This window comes from Rattus norvegicus, chromosome 13 (genome assembly GCF_036323735.1).
Source record: "Rattus norvegicus strain BN/NHsdMcwi chromosome 13, GRCr8, whole genome shotgun sequence".
In the NCBI taxonomy this organism is placed as follows: domain Eukaryota; kingdom Metazoa; phylum Chordata; class Mammalia; order Rodentia; family Muridae; genus Rattus; species Rattus norvegicus.
Genome location: NC_086031.1, coordinates 31,133,263 through 31,154,144, shown reverse-complemented (window position 1 = coordinate 31,154,144; position 20,882 = coordinate 31,133,263).

The window sequence follows — 20,882 nt, the reverse complement described above, 5'->3', positions numbered from 1 at the left end:
CCGAACACTCCACTTATTACTACTGCGGCCTATTGGGAACTAACCGAATTCACCATGTTACTCAGATTCGACAAACCAAATTTTGATAAATCTTTAGAAGTACGCATATTACAAGAGCCTGCTACTGGGAACTAACTGAATTCACAGAGAAACAGTGTTTCCGTTCCTTAAAACGTTGCTCTATCTTGAAAAACAAGCTTATTACATGCGAATCCTATTGGGAACCTACTGAATTCACCAAGTTACTTAGAGTCCGTTCCTTAAAATGTTGTTACATATTGAAAAGCACACTCATACAAGCATGTCCCATTGGGAACTCACTGAATTCGCCTAGAAATTTTGATTCCATTCGTGAAAATTTTTCTGTATCCCGAACAGTCCACTTATTACTACTGCGGCCTATTGGGAACTAACCGAATTCACCATGTTACTCAGATTCGGCACAAGAAATTTTGATACATCTTTAGAAGTACGCATATTACAAGAGCCTGCTACTGGGAACTAACTGAGTTCACAGAGAAACAGTGTTTCCGTTCCTTAAAACGTTGCTCTATCTTGAATAACAAGCTTTTTTCATGCGAATCCTATTGGGAACCTACTGAATTCACCATGTTACTTAGAGTCCGTTCCTTAAAATGTTGTTACATATTGAAAAGCACACTCATACAAGCATGTCCCATTGGGAACTCACTGAATTCGCCTAGAATTTTTGATTCCATTCGTGAAAATTTTTCTATATCCCGAACAGTCCACTTATTACTACTGCGGCCTATTGGGAACTAACCGAATTCACCATGTTACTCAGATACGGCACACCAAATTTTGATATATCTTTAGAAGTACGCATATTACAAGAGCCTGCTACTGGGAACTAACTGAATTCAGAGAGAAACAGTGTTTCCGTTCCTTAAAACGTTGCTCTATATTGAATAACAAGCTTTTTACATGCGAATCCTATTGGGAACCTACTGAATTCACCATGTTACTTAGAGTCCGTTCCTCAAAATGTTGTTACATATTGAAAAGCACACTCATACAAGCATGTCCCATTGGGAACTCACTGAATTCGCCTAGAAATTTTGATTCCATTCGTGAAAATTTTTCTGTATCCCGAACACTCCACTTATTACTACTGCGGCCTATTGGGAACTAACCGAATTCACCATGTTACTCAGATTCGACAAACCAAATTTTGATAAATCTTTAGAAGTACGCATATTACAAGAGCCTGCTACTGGGAACTAACTGAATTCACAGAGAAACAGTGTTTCCGTTCCTTAAAACGTTGCTCTAGCTTGAAAAACAAGCTTATTACATGCGAATACTATTGGGAACCTACTGAATTCACCAAGTTACTTAGAGTCCGTTCCTTAAAATGTTGTTACATATTGAAAAGCACACTCATACAAGCATGTCCCATTGGGAACTCACTGAATTCGCCTAGAAATTTTGATTCCATTCGTGAAAATTTTTCTATATCCCGAACACTCCACTTATTACTACTGCGGCCTATTGAAAACTAACCGAATTCACCATGTTACTCAGATTCGGCACACCAAATTTTGATAAATCTTTAGAAGTACGCATATTACAAGAGCCTGCTACTGGGAACTAACTGAATTCACAGAGAAACAGTGTTTCCATTCCTTAAAACGTTGCTCTATCTTGAATAACAAGCTTATTACATGCGAATCCTATTGGGAACCTACTGAATTCACCATGTTACTTAGAGTCCGTTCCTTAAAATGTTGTTACATATTGAAAAGCACACTCATACAAGCATGTCCCATTGGGAACTCACTGAATTCGCCTAGAAATTTTGATTCCATTCGTGAAAATTTTTCTGTATCCCGAACACTCCACTTATTACTACTGCGGCCTATTGGGAACTAACCGAATTCACCATGTTACTCAGATTCGGCACAACAAATTTTGATAAATCTTTAGAAGTACGCATATTACAAGAGCCTGCTACTGGGAACTAACTGAATTCACAGAGAAACAGTGTTTCCGTTCCTTAAAACGTTGCTCTATCTTGAATAACAAGCTTTTTACATGCGAATCCTATTGGGAACCTACTGAATTCACCATGTTACTTAGAGTCCGTTCCTTAAAATGTTGTTACATATTGAAAAGAACACTCGTACAAGCATGTCCCATTGGGAACTCACTGAATTCGCCTAGAAATTTTGATTCCATTCGTGAAAATTTTTCTGTATCCCGAACACTCCACTTGTTACTACTGCGGCCTATTGGGAACTAACCGAATTCACTATGTTACTCAGATTCGACAAACCAAATTTTGATAAATCTTTAGAAGTACGCATATTACAAGAGCCTGCTACTGGGAACTAACTGAATTCACAGAGAAACAGTGTTTCCGTTCCTTAAAACGTTGCTCTATCTTGAAAAACAAGCTTATTACATGCGAATCCTATTGGGAACCTACTGAATTCACCAAGTTACTTAGAGTCCGTTCCTTAAAATGTTGTTACATATTGAAAAGCACACTCATACAAGCATGTCCCATTGGGAACTCACTGAATTCGCCTAGATATTTTGATTCCATTCGTGAAAATTTTTCTATATCCCGAACAGTCCACTTATTACTACTGCGGCCTATTGGAAACTAACCGAATTCACCATGTTACTCAGATTCGGCACACCAAATTTTGATACATCTTTAGAAGTACGCATATTACAAGAGCCTGCTACTGGGAACTAACTGAATTCACAGAGAAACAGTGTTTCCGTTCCTTAAAACGTTTCTCTATCTTGAATAACAAGCTTTTTACATGCGAATCCTATTGGGAACCTACTGAATTCACCATGTTACTTAGAGTCCGTTCCTTAAAATGTTGTTACATATTGAAAAGCACACTCATACAAGCATGTCCCATTGGGAATTCACTGAATTCGCCTAGAAATTTTGATTCCATTCGTGAAAATTTTTCTATATACCGAACAGTCCACTTATTACTACTGCGGCCTATTGGGAACTAACCGAATTCACCATGTTACTCAGATTCGGCACAACAAATTTTGATAAATCTTTAGAAGTACGCATATTACAAGAGCCTGCTACTGGGAACTAACTGAATTCACAGAGAAACAGCGTTTCCGTTCCTTAAAACGTTGCTCTATCTTGACTAACAAGCTTTTTACATGCGAATCCTATTGGGAACCTACTGAATTCACCATGTTACTTAGAGTCCGTTCCTTAAAATGTTGTTACATATTGAAAAGCACACTCATCCAAGCATGTCCCATTGGGAATTCACTGAATTCGCTTAGAAATTTTGATTCCATTCGTGAAAATTTTTCTGTATCCCGAACACTCCACTTATTACTACTGCGGCCTATTGGGAACTAACCGAATTCACCATGTTACTCAGATTCGACAAACCAAATTTTGATAAATCTTTAGAAGTACGCATATTACAAGAGCCTGCTACTGGGAACTAACTGAATTCACAGAGAAACAGTGTTTCCGTTCCTTAAAACGTTGCTCTATCTTGAAAAACAAGCTTATTACATGCGAATCCTATTGGGAACCTACTGAATTCACCAAGTTACTTAGAGTCCGTTCCTTAAAATGTTGTTACATATTGAAAAGCACACTCATACAAGCATGTCCCATTGGGAACTCACTGAATTCGCCTAGAAATTTTGATTCCATTCGTGAAAATTTTTCTGTATCCCGAACAGTCCACTTATTACTACTGCGGCCTATTGGGAACTAACCGAATTCACCATGTTACTCAGATTCGGCACAAGAAATTTTGATACATCTTTAGAAGTACGCATATTACAAGAGCCTGCTACTGGGAACTAACTGAGTTCACAGAGAAACAGTGTTTCCGTTCCTTAAAACGTTGCTCTATCTTGAATAACAAGCTTTTTTCATGCGAATCCTATTGGGAACCTACTGAATTCACCATGTTACTTAGAGTCCGTTCCTTAAAATGTTGTTACATATTGAAAAGCACACTCATACAAGCATGTCCCATTGGGAACTCACTGAATTCGCCTAGAATTTTTGATTCCATTCGTGAAAATTTTTCTATATCCCGAACAGTCCACTTATTACTACTGCGGCCTATTGGGAACTAACCGAATTCACCATGTTACTCAGATACGGCACACCAAATTTTGATATATCTTTAGAAGTACGCATATTACAAGAGCCTGCTACTGGGAACTAACTGAATTCAGAGAGAAACAGTGTTTCCGTTCCTTAAAACGTTGCTCTATATTGAATAACAAGCTTTTTACATGCGAATCCTATTGGGAACCTACTGAATTCACCATGTTACTTAGAGTCCGTTCCTCAAAATGTTGTTACATATTGAAAAGCACACTCATACAAGCATGTCCCATTGGGAACTCACTGAATTCGCCTAGAAATTTTGATTCCATTCGTGAAAATTTTTCTGTATCCCGAACACTCCACTTATTACTACTGCGGCCTATTGGGAACTAACCGAATTCACCATGTTACTCAGATTCGACAAACCAAATTTTGATAAATCTTTAGAAGTACGCATATTACAAGAGCCTGCTACTGGGAACTAACTGAATTCACAGAGAAACAGTGTTTCCGTTCCTTAAAACGTTGCTCTAGCTTGAAAAACAAGCTTATTACATGCGAATCCTATTGGGAACCTACTGAATTCACCAAGTTACTTAGAGTCCGTTCCTTAAAATGTTGTTACATATTGAAAAGCACACTCATACAAGCATGTCCCATTGGGAACTCACTGAATTCGCCTAGATATTTTGATTCCATTCGTGAAAATTTTTCTATATCCCAAACAGTCCACTTATTACTACTGCGGCCTATTGAAAACTAACCGAATTCACCATGTTACTCAGATTCGGCACACCAAATTTTGATAAATCTTTAGAAGTACGCATATTACAAGAGCCTGCTACTGGGAACTAACTGAGTTCACAGAGAAACAGTGTTTCCGTTCCTTAAAACGTTGCTCTATCTTGAATAACAAGCTTTTTTCATGCGAATCCTATTGGGAACCTACTGAATTCACCATGTTACTTAGAGTCCTTTCCTTAAAAGTTGTTACATATTGAAAAGCACACTCATACAAGCATGTCCCATTGGGAACTCACTGAATTCGCCTAGATATTTTGATTCCATTCGTGAAAATTTTTCTATATCCCGAACAGTCCACTTATTACTACTGCGGCCTATTGAAAACTAACCGAATTCACCATGTTACTCAGATTCGGCACACCAAATTTTGATAAATCTTTAGAAGTACGCATATTACAAGAGCCTGCTACTGGGAACTAACTGAATTCACAGAGAAACAGTGTTTCCATTCCTTAAAACGTTGCTCTATCTTGAATAACAAGCTTATTACATGCGAATCCTATTGGGAACCTACTGAATTCACCATGTTACTTAGGGTCCGTTCCTTAAAATGTTGTTACATATTGAAAAGCACACTCATACAAGCATGTCCCATTGGGAACTCACTGAATTCGCCTAGAAATTTTGATTCCATTCGTGAAAATTTTTCTGTATCCCGAACACTCCACTTATTACTACTGCGGCCTATTGGGAACTAACCGAATTCACCATGTTACTCAGATTCGGCACAACAAATTTTGATAAATCTTTAGAAGTACGCATATTACAAGAGCCTGCTACTGGGAACTAACTGAATTCACAGAGAAACAGTGTTTCCGTTCCTTAAAACGTTGCTCTATCTTGAATAACAAGCTTTTTACATGCGAATCCTATTGGGAACCTACTGAATTCACCATGTTACTTAGAGTCCGTTCCTTAAAATGTTGTTACATATTGAAAAGAACACTCGTACAAGCATGTCCCATTGGGAACTCACTGAATTCGCCTAGAAATTTTGATTCCATTCGTGAAAATTTTTCTGTATCCCGAACACTCCACTTATTACTACTGCGGCCTATTGGGAACTAACCGAATTCACCATGTTACTCAGATTCGACAAACCAAATTTTGATAAATCTTTAGAAGTACGCATATTACAAGAGCCTGCTACTGGGAACTAACTGAATTCACAGAGAAACAGTGTTTCCGTTCCTTAAAACGTTGCTCTATCTTGAAAAATAAGCTTATTACATGCGAATCCTATTGGGAACCTACTGAATTCACCAAGTTACTTAGAGTCCGTTCCTTAAAATGTTGTTACATATTGAAAAGCACACTCATACAAGCATGTCCCATTGGGAACTCACTGAATTCGCCTAGATATTTTGATTACATTCGTGAAAATTTTTCTATATCCCGAACAGTCCACTTATTACTACTGCGGCCTATTGGAAACTAACCGAATTCACCATGTTACTCAGATTCGGCACACCAAATTTTGATAAATCTTTAGAAGTACGCATATTACAAGAGCCTGCTACTGGGAACTAACTGAATTCACAGAGAAACAGTGTTTCCGTTCCTTAAAACGTTTCTCTATCTTGAATAACAAGATTTTTACATGCGAATCCTATTGGGAACCTACTGAATTCACCATGTTACTTAGAGTCCGTTCCTTAAAATGTTGTTACTTATTGAAAAGCACACTCATACAAGCATGTCCCATTGGGAATTCACTGAATTCGCCTAGAAATTTTGATTCCATTCGTGAAAATTTTTCTATATACCGAACAGTCCACTTATTACTACTGCGGCCTATTGGGAACTAACCGAATTCACCATGTTACTCAGATTCGGCACACCAAATTTTGATAAATCTTTAGAAGTACGCATATTACAAGAGCCTGCTACTGGGAACTAACTGAATTCACAGAGAAACAGCGTTTCCGTTCCTTAAAACGTTGCTCTATCTTGAATAACAAGCTTTTTACATGCGAATCCTTTTGGGAACCTACTGAATTCACCATGTTACTTAGAGTCCGTTCCTTAAAATGTTGTTACATATTGAAAAGCACACTCATACAAGCATGTCCCATAGGGAATTCACTGAATTCGCCTAGAAATTTTGATTCCATTCGTGAAAATTTTTCTATATCCCGAACAGTCCACTTAATACTACTGCGGCCTATTGGGAACTAACCGAATTCACCATGTTACTCAAATTCGGCACACCAAATTTTGATAAATCTTTAGAAGTACGCATATTACAAGAGCCTGCTACTGGGAACTAACTGAATTCACAGAGAAACAGTGTTTCCGTTCCTTAAAACGTTGCTCTATCTTGAATAACAAGCTTTTTACATGCGAATCCTATTGGGAACCTACTGAATTCACCATGTTACTTAGAGTCCGTTCCTTAAAATGTTGTTACATATTGAAAAGCACACTCATACAAGCATGTCCCATTGGGAACTCACTGAATTCGTCTAGAAATTTTGATTCCATTCGTGAAAATTTTTCAGTATCCCGAACACTCCACTTATTACTACTGCGGCCTATTGGGAACTAACCGAATTCACCATGTTACTCAGACTCGGCACACCAAATTTTGATACATCTTTAGAAGTACGCATATTACAAGAGCCTGCTACTGGGAACTAACTGAGTTCACAGAGAAACAGTGTTTCCGTTCCTTAAAACGTTGCTCTATCTTGAATAACAAGCTTTTTTCATGCGAATCCTATTGGGAACCTACTGAATTCACCATGTTACTTAGAGTCCGTTCCTTAAAATGTTGTTACATATTGAAAAGCACACTCATACAAGCATGTCCCATTGGGAACTCACTGAATTCGCCTAGAAATTTTGATTCCATTCGTGAAACTTTTTCTGTATCCCGAACACTCCACTTATTACTACTGCGGCCTATTGGGAACTAACCGAATTCACCATGTTACTCAGATTCGGCAAACCAAATTTTGATAAATCTTTAGAAGTACGCATATTACAAGAGCCTGCTACTGGGAACTAACTGAATTCACAGAGAAACAGTGTTTCCGTTCCTTAAAACGTTGCTCTATCTTGAATAACAAGCTTTTTACATGCGAATCCTATTGGGAACCTACTGAATTCACCATGTTACTTAGAGTCCGTTCCTCAAAATGTTGTTACATATTGAAAAGAACACTCATACAAGCATGTCCCATTGGGAACTCACTGAATTCGCCTAGAAATTTTGATTCCATTCGTGAAAATTTTCTATATCCCGAACAGTCCACTTATTACTACTGCGGCCTATTGGGAACTAACCGAATTCACCATGTTACTCAGATTCGGCACACCAAATTTTGATAAATCTTTAGAAGTACGCATATTACAAGAGCCTGCTACTGGGAACTAACTGAATTCACAGAGAAACAGTGTTTCCGTTCCTTAAAACGTTGCTCTATCTTGAATAACAAGCTTATTACATGCGAATCCTACTGGGAACCTACTGAATTCACCATGTTACTTAGAGTCCGTTCCTTAAAATGTTGTTACATATTGAAAAGCACACTCATACAAGCATGTCCCATTGGGAACTCACTGAATTCGCCTAGAAATTTTGATTCCATTCGTGAAAATTTTTCTGTATCCCGAACAGTCCACTTATTACTACTGCGGCCTATTGGAAACTAACCGAATTCACCATGTTACTCAGATTCGGCACACCAAATTTTGATACATCTTTAGAAGTACGCATATTACAAGAGCCTGCTACTGGGAACTAACTGAATTCACAGAGAAACAGTGTTTCCGTTCCTTAAAACGTTTCTCTATCTTGAATAACAAGCTTTTTACATGCGAATCCTATTGGGAACCTACTGAATTCACCATGTTACTTAGAGTCCGTTCCTTAAAATGTTGTTACATATTGAAAAGCACACTCATACAAGCATGTCCCATTGGGAATTCACTGAATTCGCCTAGAAATTTTGATTCCATTCGTGAAAATTTTTCTATATACCGAACAGTCCACTTATTACTACTGCGGCCTATTGGGAACTAACCGAATTCACCATGTTACTCAGATTCGGCACAACAAATTTTGATAAATCTTTAGAAGTACGCATATTACAAGAGCCTGCTACTGGGAACTAACTGAATTCACAGAGAAACAGCGTTTCCGTTCCTTAAAACGTTGCTCTATCTTGACTAACAAGCTTTTTACATGCGAATCCTATTGGGAACCTACTGAATTCACCATGTTACTTAGAGTCCGTTCCTTAAAATGTTGTTACATATTGAAAAGCACACTCATCCAAGCATGTCCCATTGGGAATTCACTGAATTCGCTTAGAAATTTTGATTCCATTCGTGAAAATTTTTCTATATCCCGAACAGTCCACTTATTACTACTGCGGCCTATTGGGAACTAACCGAATTCACCATGTTACTCAAATTCGGCACACCAAATTTTGATAAATCTTTAGAAGTACGCATATTACAAGAGCCTGCTACTGGGAACTAACTGAATTCACAGAGAAACAGTGTTTCCGTTCCTTAAAAGGTTGCTCTATCTTGAATAACAAGCTTTTTACATGCGAATCCTATTGGGAACCTACTGAATTCACCATGTTACTTAGAGTCCGTTCCTTAAAATGTTGTTACATATTGAAAAGCACACTCATACAAGCATGTCCCATTGGGAACTCACTGAATTCGCCTAGAAATTTTGATTCCATTCGTCAAAATTTTTCAGTATCCCGAACACTCCACTTATTACTACTGCGGCCTATTGGGAACTAACCGAATTCACCATGTTACTCAGATTCGGCACACCAAATTTTGATACATCTTTAGAAGTACGCATATTACAAGAGCCTGCTACTGGGAACTAACTGAGTTCACAGAGAAACAGTGTTTCCGTTCCTTAAAACGTTGCTCTATCTTGAATAACAAGCTTTTTTCATGCGAATCCTATTGGGAACCTACTGAATTCACCATGTTACTTAGAGTCCTTTCCTTAAAATGTTGTTACATATTGAAAAGCACACTCATACAAGCATGTCCCATTGGGAACTCACTGAATTCGCCTAGATATTTTGATTCCATTCGTGAAAATTTTTCTATATCCCGAACAGTCCACTTATTACTACTGCGGCCTATTGAAAACTAACCGAATTCACCATGTTACTCAGATTCGGCACACCAAATTTTGATAAATCTTTAGAAGTACGCATATTACAAGAGCCTGCTACTGGGAACTAACTGAATTCACAGAGAAACAGTGTTTCCATTCCTTAAAACGTTGCTCTATCTTGAATAACAAGCTTATTACATGCGAATCCTATTGGGAACCTACTGAATTCACCATGTTACTTAGGGTCCGTTCCTTAAAATGTTGTTACATATTGAAAAGCACACTCATACAAGCATGTCCCATTGGGAACTCACTGAATTCGCCTAGAAATTTTGATTCCATTCGTGAAAATTTTTCTGTATCCCGAACACTCCACTTATTACTACTGCGGCCTATTGGGAACTAACCGAATTCACCATGTTACTCAGATTCGGCACAACAAATTTTGATAAATCTTTAGAAGTACGCATATTACAAGAGCCTGCTACTGGGAACTAACTGAATTCACAGAGAAACAGTGTTTCCGTTCCTTAAAACGTTGCTCTATCTTGAATAACAAGCTTTTTACATGCGAATCCTATTGGGAACCTACTGAATTCACCATGTTACTTAGAGTCCGTTCCTTAAAATGTTGTTACATATTGAAAAGAACACTCGTACAAGCATGTCCCATTGGGAACTCACTGAATTCGCCTAGAAATTTTGATTCCATTCGTGAAAATTTTTCTGTATCCCGAACACTCCACTTATTACTACTGCGGCCTATTGGGAACTAACCGAATTCACCATGTTACTCAGATTCGACAAACCAAATTTTGATAAATCTTTAGAAGTACGCATATTACAAGAGCCTGCTACTGGGAACTAACTGAATTCACAGAGAAACAGTGTTTCCGTTCCTTAAAACGTTGCTCTATCTTGAAAAATAAGCTTATTACATGCGAATCCTATTGGGAACCTACTGAATTCACCAAGTTACTTAGAGTCCGTTCCTTAAAATGTTGTTACATATTGAAAAGCACACTCATACAAGCATGTCCCATTGGGAACTCACTGAATTCGCCTAGATATTTTGATTACATTCGTGAAAATTTTTCTATATCCCGAACAGTCCACTTATTACTACTGCGGCCTATTGGAAACTAACCGAATTCACCATGTTACTCAGATTCGGCACACCAAATTTTGATAAATCTTTAGAAGTACGCATATTACAAGAGCCTGCTACTGGGAACTAACTGAATTCACAGAGAAACAGTGTTTCCGTTCCTTAAAACGTTTCTCTATCTTGAATAACAAGATTTTTACATGCGAATCCTATTGGGAACCTACTGAATTCACCATGTTACTTAGAGTCCGTTCCTTAAAATGTTGTTACATATTGAAAAGCACACTCATACAAGCATGTCCCATTGGGAATTCACTGAATTCGCCTAGAAATTTTGATTCCATTCGTGAAAATTTTTCTATATACCGAACAGTCCACTTATTACTACTGCGGCCTATTGGGAACTAACCGAATTCACCATGTTACTCAGATTCGGCACACCAAATTTTGATAAATCTTTAGAAGTACGCATATTACAAGAGCCTGCTACTGGGAACTAACTGAATTCACAGAGAAACAGCGTTTCCGTTCCTTAAAACGTTGCTCTATCTTGAATAACAAGCTTTTTACATGCGAATCCTTTTGGGAACCTACTGAATTCACCATGTTACTTAGAGTCCGTTCCTTAAAATGTTGTTACATATTGAAAAGCACACTCATACAAGCATGTCCCATAGGGAATTCACTGAATTCGCCTAGAAATTTTGATTCCATTCGTGAAAATTTTTCTATATCCCGAACAGTCCACTTATTACTACTGCGGCCTATTGGGAACTAACCGAATTCACCATGTTACTCAAATTCGGCACACCAAATTTTGATAAATCTTTAGAAGTACGCATATTACAAGAGCCTGCTACTGGGAACTAACTGAATTCACAGAGAAACAGTGTTTCCGTTCCTTAAAACGTTGCTCTATCTTGAATAACAAGCTTTTTACATGCGAATCCTATTGGGAACCTACTGAATTCACCATGTTACTTAGAGTCCGTTCCTTAAAATGTTGTTACATATTGAAAAGCACACTCATACAAGCATGTCCCATTGGGAACTCACTGAATTCGCCTAGAAATTTTGATTCCATTCGTGAAACTTTTTCTGTATCCCGAACACTCCACTTATTACTACTGCGGCCTATTGGGAACTAACCGAATTCACCATGTTACTCAGATTCGGCAAACCAAATTTTGATAAATCTTTAGAAGTACGCATATTACAAGAGCCTGCTACTGGGAACTAACTGAATTCACAGAGAAACAGTGTTTCCGTTCCTTAAAACGTTGCTCTATCTTGAATAACAAGCTTTTTACATGCGAATCCTATTGGGAACCTACTGAATTCACCATGTTACTTAGAGTCCGTTCCTCAAAATGTTGTTACATATTGAAAAGAACACTCATACAAGCATGTCCCATTGGGAACTCACTGAATTCGCCTAGAAATTTTGATTCCATTCGTGAAAATTTTCTATATCCCGAACAGTCCACTTATTACTACTGCGGCCTATTGGGAACTAACCGAATTCACCATGTTACTCAGATTCGGCACACCAAATTTTGATAAATCTTTAGAAGTACGCATATTACAAGAGCCTGCTACTGGGAACTAACTGAATTCACAGAGAAACAGTGTTTCCGTTCCTTAAAACGTTGCTCTATCTTGAATAACAAGCTTATTACATGCGAATCCTACTGGGAACCTACTGAATTCACCATGTTACTTAGAGTCCGTTCCTTAAAATGTTGTTACATATTGAAAAGCACACTCATACAAGCATGTCCCATTGGGAACTCACTGAATTCGCCTAGAAATTTTGATTCCATTCGTGAAAATTTTTCTGTATCCCGAACAGTCCACTTATTACTACTGCGGCCTATTGGGAACTAACAGAATTCACCATGTTAATCAGATTCGGCACACCAAATTTTGATACATCTTTAGAAGTACGCATATTACAAGAGCCTGCTACTGGGAACTAACTGAATTCACAGAGAAACAGCGTTTCCGTTCCTTAAAACGTTGCTCTATCTTGAATAACAAGCTTTTTACATGCGAATCCTTTTGGGAACCTACTGAATTCACCATGTTACTTAGAGTCCGTTCCTTAAAATGTTGTTACATATTGAAAAGCACACTCATACAAGCATGTCCCATAGGGAATTCACTGAATTCGCCTAGAAATTTTGATTCCATTCGTGAAAATTTTTCTATATCCCGAACAGTCCACTTATTACTACTGCGGCCTATTGGGAACTAACCGAATTCACCATGTTACTCAAATTCGGCACACCAAATTTTGATAAATCTTTAGAAGTACGCATATTACAAGAGCCTGCTACTGGGAACTAACTGAATTCACAGAGAAACAGTGTTTCCGTTCCTTAAAACGTTGCTCTATCTTGAATAACAAGCTTTTTACATGCGAATCCTATTGGGAACCTACTGAATTCACCATGTTACTTAGAGTCCGTTCCTTAAAATGTTGTTACATATTGAAAAGCACACTCATACAAGCAGGTCCCATTGGGAACTCACTGAATTCGTCTAGAAATTTTGATTCCATTCGTGAAAATTTTTCAGTATCCCGAACACTCCACTTATTACTACTGCGGCCTATTGGGAACTAACCGAATTCACCATGTTACTCAGACTCGGCACACCAAATTTTGATACATCTTTAGAAGTACGCATATTACAAGAGCCTGCTACTGGGAACTAACTGAGTTCACAGAGAAACAGTGTTTCCGTTCCTTAAAACGTTGCTCTATCTTGAATAACAAGCTTTTTTCATGCGAATCCTATTGGGAACCTACTGAATTCACCATGTTACTTAGAGTCCGTTCCTTAAAATGTTGTTACATATTGAAAAGCACACTCATACAAGCATGTCCCATTGGGAACTCACTGAATTCGCCTAGAAATTTTGATTCCATTCGTGAAACTTTTTCTGTATCCCGAACACTCCACTTATTACTACTGCGGCCTATTGGGAACTAACCGAATTCACCATGTTACTCAGATTCGGCAAACCAAATTTTGATAAATCTTTAGAAGTACGCATATTACAAGAGCCTGCTACTGGGAACTAACTGAATTCACAGAGAAACAGTGTTTCCGTTCCTTAAAACGTTGCTCTATCTTGAATAACAAGCTTTTTACATGCGAATCCTATTGGGAACCTACTGAATTCACCATGTTACTTAGAGTCCGTTCCTCAAAATGTTGTTACATATTGAAAAGAACACTCATACAAGCATGTCCCATTGGGAATTCACTGAATTCGCCTAGAAATTTTGATTCCATTCGTGAAAATTTTCTATATCCCGAACAGTCCACTTATTACTACTGCGGCCTATTGGGTACTAACCGAATTCACCATGTTACTCAGATTCGGCACACCAAATTTTGATAAATCTTTAGAAGTACGCATATTACAAGAGCCTGCTACTGGGAACTAACTGAATTCACAGAGAAACAGTGTTTCCGTTCCTTAAAACGTTGCTCTATCTTGAATAACAAGCTTATTACATGGGAATCCTACTGGGAACCTACTGAATTCACCATGTTACTTAGAGTCCGTTCCTTAAAATGTTGTTACATATTGAAAAGCACACTCATACAAGCATGTCCCATTGGGAACTCACTGAATTCGCCTAGAAATTTTGATTCCATTCGTGAAAATTTTTCTGTATCCCGAACAGTCCACTTATTACTACTGCGGCCTATTGGGAACTAACAGAATTCACCATGTTAATCAGATTCGGCACACCAAATTTTGATACATCTTTAGAAGTACGCATATTACAAGAGCCTGCTACTGGGAACTAACTGAGTTCACAGAGAAACAGTGTTTCCGTTCCTTAAAACGTTGCTCTATCTTGAATAACAAGCTTTTTTCATGCGAATCCTATTGGGAACCTACTGAATTCACCATGTTACTTAGAGTCCGTTCCTTAAAATGTTGTTACATATTGAAAAGCACACTCATACAAGCATGTCCCATTGGGAACTCACTGAATTCGCCTAGAAATTTTGATTCCATTCGTGAAAATTTTTCTATATCCCGAACAGTCCACTTATTACTACTGCGGCCTATTGGGAACTAACCGAATTCACCATGTTACTGATACGGCACACCAAATTTTGATATATCTTTAGAAGTACGCATATTACAAGAGCCTGCTACTGGGAACTAACTGAATTCAGAGAGAAACAGTGTTTCCGTTCCTTAAAACGTTGCTCTATATTGAATAACAAGCTTTTTACATGCGAATCCTATTGGGAACCTACTGAATTCACCATGTTACTTAGAGTCCGTTCCTCAAAATGTTGTTACATATTGAAAAGCACACTCATACAAGCATGTCCCATTGGGAACTCACTGAATTCGTCTAGAAATTTTGATTCCATTCGTGAAAATTTTTCAGTATCCCGAACACTCCACTTATTACTACTGCGGCCTATTGGGAACTAACCGAATTCACCATGTTACTCAGACTCGGCACACCAAATTTGGATACATCTTTAGAAGTACGCATATTACAAGAGCCTGCTACTGGGAACTAACTGAGTTCACAGAGAAACAGTGTTTCCGTTCCTTAAAACGTTGCTCTATCTTGAATAACAAGCTTTTTTCATGCGAATCCTATTGGGAACCTACTGAATTCACCATGTTACTTAGAGTCCGTTCCTTAAAATGTTGTTACATATTGAAAAGCACACTCATACAAGCATGTCCCATTGGGAACTCACTGAATTCGCCTAGAAATTTTGATTCCATTCGTGAAACTTTTTCTGTATCCCGAACACTCCACTTATTACTACTGCGGCCTATTGGGAACTAACCGAATTCACCATGTTACTCAGATTCGGCAAACCAAATTTTGATAAATCTTTAGAAGTACGCATATTACAAGAGCCTGCTACTGGGAACTAACTGAATTCACAGAGAAACAGTGTTTCCGTTCCTTAAAACGTGGCTCTATCTTGAATAACAAGCTTTTTACATGCGAATCCTATTGGGAACCTACTGAATTCACCATGTTACTTAGAGTCCGTTCCTCAAAATGTTGTTACATATTGAAAAGAACACTCATACAAGCATGTCCCATTGGGAACTCACTGAATTCGCCTAGAAATTTTGATTCCATTCGTGAAAATTTTCTATATCCCGAACAGTCCACTTATTACTACTGCGGCCTATTGGGAACTAACCGAATTCACCATGTTACTCAGATTCGGCACACCAAATTTTGATAAATCTTTAGAAGTACGCATATTACAAGAGCCTGCTACTGGGAACTAACTGAATTCACAGAGAAACAGTGTTTCCGTTCCTTAAAACGTTGCTCTATCTTGAATAACAAGCTTATTACATGCGAATCCTACTGGGAACCTACTGAATTCACCATGTTACTTAGAGTCCGTTCCTTAAAATGTTGTTACATATTGAAAAGCACACTCATACAAGCATGTCCCATAGGGAATTCACTGAATTCGCCTAGAAATTTTGATTCCATTCGTGAAAATTTTTCTATATCCCGAACAGTCCACTTATTACTACTGCGGCCTATTGGGAACTAACCGAATTCACCATGTTACTCAAATTCGGCACACCAAATTTTGATAAATCTTTAGAAGTACGCATATTACAAGAGCCTGCTACTGGGAACTAACTGAATTCACAGAGAAACAGTGTTTCCGTTCCTTAAAACGTTGCTCTATCTTGAATAACAAGCTTATTACATGCGAATCCTACTGGGAACCTACTGAATTCACCATGTTACTTAGAGTCCGTTCCTTAAAATGTTGTTACATATTGAAAAGCACACTCATACAAGCATGTCCCATAGGGAATTCACTGAATTCGCCTAGAAATTTTGATTCCATTCGTGAAAATTTTTCTATATCCCGAACAGTCCACTTATTACTACTGCGGCCTATTGGGAACTAACCGAATTCACCATGTTACTCAAATTCGGCACACCAAATTTTGATAAATCTTTAGAAGTACGCATATTACAAGAGCCTGCTACTGGGAACTAACTGAATTCACAGAGAAACAGTGTTTCCGTTCCTTAAAACGTTGCTCTATCTTGAATAACAAGCTTTTTACATGCGAATCCTATTGGGAACCTACTGAATTCACCATGTTACTTAGAGTCCGTTCCTTAAAATGTTGTTACATATTGAAAAGCACACTCATACAAGCAGGTCCCATTGGGAACTCACTGAATTCGTCTAGAAATTTTGATTCCATTCGTGAAAATTTTTCAGTATCCCGAACACTCCACTTATTACTACTGCGGCCTATTGGGAACTAACCGAATTCACCATGTTACTCAGACTCGGCACACCAAATTTTGATACATCTTTAGAAGTACGCATATTACAAGAGCCTGCTACTGGGAACTAACTGAGTTCACAGAGAAACAGTGTTTCCGTTCCTTAAAACGTTGCTCTATCTTGAATAACAAGCTTTTTTCATGCGAATCCTATTGGGAACCTACTGAATTCACCATGTTACTTAGAGTCCGTTCCTTAAAATGTTGTTACATATTGAAAAGCACACTCATACAAGCATGTCCCATTGGGAACTCACTGAATTCGCCTAGAAATTTTGATTCCATTCGTGAAACTTTTTCTGTATCCCGAACACTCCACTTATTACTACTGCGGCCTATTGGGAACTAACCGAATTCACCATGTTACTCAGATTCGGCAAACCAAATTTTGATAAATCTTTAGAAGTACGCATATTACAAGAGCCTGCTACTGGGAACTAACTGAATTCACAGAGAAACAGTGTTTCCGTTCCTTAAAACGTTGCTCTATCTTGAATAACAATCTTTTTACATGCGAATCCTATTGGGAACCTACTGAATTCACCATGTTACTTAGAGTCCGTTCCTCAAAATGTTGTTACATATTGAAAAGAACACTCATACAAGCATGTCCCATTGGGAATTCACTGAATTCGCCTAGAAATTTTGATTCCATTCGTGAAAATTTTCTATATCCCGAACAGTCCACTTATTACTACTGCGGCCTATTGGGAACTAACCGAATTCACCATGTTACTCAGATTCGGCACACCAAATTTTGATAAATCTTTAGAAGTACGCATATTACAAGAGCCTGCTACTGGGAACTAACTGAATTCACAGAGAAACAGTGTTTCCGTTCCTTAAAACGTTGCTCTATCTTGAATAACAAGCTTATTACATGCGAATCCTACTGGGAACCTACTGAATTCACCATGTTACTTAGAGTCCGTTCCTTAAAATGTTGTTACATATTGAAAAGCACACTCATACAAGCATGTCCCATTGGGAACTCACTGAATTCGCCTAGAAATTTTGATTCCATTCGTGAAAATTTTTCTGTATCCCGAACAGTCCACTTATTACTACTGCGGCCTATTGGGAACTAACAGAATTCACCATGTTAATCAGATTCGGCACACCAAATTTTGATACATCTTTAGAAGTACGCATATTACAAGAGCCTGCTACTGGGAACTAACTGAGTTCACAGAGAAACAGTGTTTCCGTTCCTTAAAACGTTGCTCTATCTTGAATAACAAGCTTTTTTCATGCGAATCCTATTGGGAACCTACTGAATTCACCATGTTACTTAGAGTCCGTTCCTTAAAATGTTGTTACATATTGAAAAGCACACTCATACAAGCATGTCCCATTGGGAACTCACTGAATTCGCCTAGAAATTTTGATTCCATTCGTGAAAATTTTTCTATATCCCGAACAGTCCACTTATTACTACTGCGGCCTATTGGGAACTAACCGAATTCACCATGTTACTGATACGGCACACCAAATTTTGATATATCTTTAGAAGTACGCATATTACAAGAGCCTGCTACTGGGAACTAACTGAATTCAGAGAGAAACAGTGTTTCCGTTCCTTAAAACGTTGCTCTATATTGAATAACAAGCTTTTTACATGCGAATCCTATTGGGAACCTACTGAATTCACCATGTTACTTAGAGTCCGTTCCTCAAAATGTTGTTACATATTGAAAAGCACACTCATACAAGCATGTCCCATTGGGAACTCACTGAATTCGTCTAGAAATTTTGATTCCATTCGTGAAAATTTTTCAGTATCCCGAACACTCCACTTATTACTACTGCGGCCTATTGGGAACTAACCGAATTCACCATGTTACTCAGACTCGGCACACCAAATTTTGATACATCTTTAGAAGTACGCATATTACAAGAGCCTGCTACTGGGAACTAACTGAGTTCACAGAGAAACAGTGTTTCCGTTCCTTAAAACGTTGCTCTATCTTGAATAACAAGCTTTTTTCATGCGAATCCTATTGGGAACCTACTGAATTCACCATGTTACTTAGAGTCCGTTCCTTAAAATGTTGTTACATATTGAAAAGCACACTCATACAAGCATGTCCCATTGGGAACTCACTGAATTCGCCTAGAAATTTTGATTCCATTCGTGAAACTTTTTCTGTATCCCGAACACTCCACTTATTACTACTGCGGCCTATTGGGAACTAACCGAATTCACCATGTTACTCAGATTCGGCAAACCAAATTTTGATAAATCTTTAGAAGTACGCATATTACAAGAGCCTGCTACTGGGAACTAACTGAATTCACAGAGAAACAGTGTTTCCGTTCCTTAAAACGTTGCTCTATCTTGAATAACAAGCTTTTTACATGCGAATCCTATTGGGAACCTACTGAATTCACCATGTTACTTAGAGTCCGTTCCTCAAAATGTTGTTACATATTGAAAAGAACACTCATACAAGCATGTCCCATTGGGAATTCACTGAATTCGCCTAGAAATTTTGATTCCATTCGTGAAAATTTTTCTATATCCCGAAAAGTCCACTTATTACTACTGCGGCCTATTGGGAACTAACCGAATTCACCATGTTACTGATACGGCACACCAAATTTTGATATATCTTTAGAAGTACGCATATTACAAGAGCCCCCTACTGGGAACTAACTGAATTCAGAGAGAAACAGTGTTTCCGTTCCTTAAAACGTTGCTCTATATTGAATAACAAGCTTTTTACATGCGAATCCTATTGGGAACCTACTGAATTCACCATGTTACTTAGAGTCCGTTCCTCAAAATGTTGTTACATATTGAAAAGCACACTCATACAAGCATGTCCCATTGGGAACTCACTGAATTCGCCTAGATATTTTGATTCCATTCGTGAAAATTTTTCTATATCCCGAACACTCCACTTATTACTACTGCGGCCTATTGAAAACTAACCGAATTCACCATGTTACTCAGATTCGGCACACCAAATTTTGATAAATCTTTAGAAGTACGCATATTACAAGAGCCTGCTACTGGGAACTAACTGAATTCACAGAGAAACAGTGTTTCCGTTCCTTAAATGTTGCTCTATCTTGAATAACAAGCTTATTACATGCGAATCCTATTGGGAACCTACTGAATTCACCATGTTACTTAGAGTCCGTTCCTTAAAATGTTGTTACATATTGAAAAGCACACTCATACAAGCATGTCCCATTGGGAACTCACTGAATTCGCCTAGAAATTTTGATTCCATTCGTGAAAATTTTTCTGTATCCCGAACACTCCACTTATTACTACTGCGGCCTATTGGGAACTAACCGAATTCACCATGTTACTCAGATTCGGCACACCAAATTTTGATAAATCTTTAGAAGTACGCATATTACAAGAGCCTGCTACTGGGAACTAACTGAATTCACAGAGAAACAGCGTTTCCGTTCCTTAAAACG